The sequence below is a fragment of the Charadrius vociferus genome, unplaced genomic scaffold, assembly GCF_000708025.1.
Source record: "Charadrius vociferus isolate BGI_N301 unplaced genomic scaffold, ASM70802v2 scaffold360, whole genome shotgun sequence".
Classification (NCBI taxonomy): domain Eukaryota; kingdom Metazoa; phylum Chordata; class Aves; order Charadriiformes; family Charadriidae; genus Charadrius; species Charadrius vociferus.
The window spans coordinates 53821-55180 of record NW_009646493.1 but is presented as its reverse complement, the minus strand read 5'-3'; positions in this window follow the sequence as shown (position 1 = coordinate 55180).

Below are 1360 nucleotides of genomic sequence, written 5' to 3'. Positions count from 1 at the left end.
CAGGAAGGAAATGAAGCATCAAATTCAACTAATTTGCCTGACGGTATGAGAGTATCAAGTCGAGAGGGCTACAGAAACTGTTGCAGGACATCAAATCGGAGCTCCTCTATGGCCCTATTCCACCTCCAGCAGAGTGGCAAGCAGCCCCTGGGAAAAAGCAGTGAAGGGCTATTTAATACACTGTTTCACCCCCCGAAGTAATTCCCTGTGTTGATACATTCCTTGTAGGAGAAGCCTAGGGTTTTTTTACCCTCATTAGTTTGGATTAAATACTTTCCAAGCCCTGTTTATGAAGAATGTAATACTATGTTACTCTGCAGTATCCAGGGGCAGGATTTAGTGATGGGTGAGTCCCTTGAGGGTTTTGTAGGGGTTTATGCTCCCAAGCAGAAGGCTTAGCATGCCACAGGTACTCACACCCAAATGCAAATATCCGCATGGTGCGGTACACGATGTGACACCGGTCTAAATTCACACTTAAGCTTTCAGTAATATAACTCTATGGAAACAAGCTCAGTGATGATTGATGACTTACAGCTCCTACGTTAGCGTGTTACAGTTTCCAGTGGAGGTATGTTGTGCTGGATGTAATAAACCAACAACGTGGGCAGTTTCAGTAAGTAGATTAATAACCTATAAACTCATCCGCTTCACAAAGGGAGTGATGCACTGCCTGTCCAGAGTAAAGGAACATGTTTTTCAGAGCTCAGGAACATGTTCTCTCCCCTGACATGTGCTGTGGATGTTCCTTGTGCATGCCACACTGCCTGCGGAGGGACTGGGGAGAAAACCAGAGGGATCATTTGCTTCTTTGGAGGTGCTATAACCTCCCCACTTCTCATCTTGGCTCCAGTCTTTACGCATCGATATTAAAAAAGCCAGCATTATGCTGTTAAATACTTTTAGCAGACACTTCATCAATCGAATGTGTCTGTCTGGGGGATTCCTTAACGATGCTGTATTCTTTTTAATTCTACAGCATTTTATAGTCTCCTTAAAAATGTCTGATGCTGGACCGAAAGAAGATATGTGCTATTTTTTATTCCTATTAATGATGCAAAGTATGTTTTCTCCTCCCAGAAGCAGGGAATCTCTTTTCACTCTCCCTGCTGTGATCACCTCGGGGATCCCCACAGCCCGGTTTCAGATGCCGGAGTTTCGGGGTACGGCTGGGGGTGTGAGCATACAGGTATTTCTGGGTGGTGACGCTCCTTAGGGAGGGAGCGGGCATTTAATCGCGGCCCAGCTCAATGGGGAACTTTGGGTTGGCGGCCGTTCCCCCTCGGTTCCCCCCCGCTCCTCCGTCCCCATCCCCTCCGCCCACCCCGCGCCCCCGCGGACGGCCGCAGCCCCGACGGCG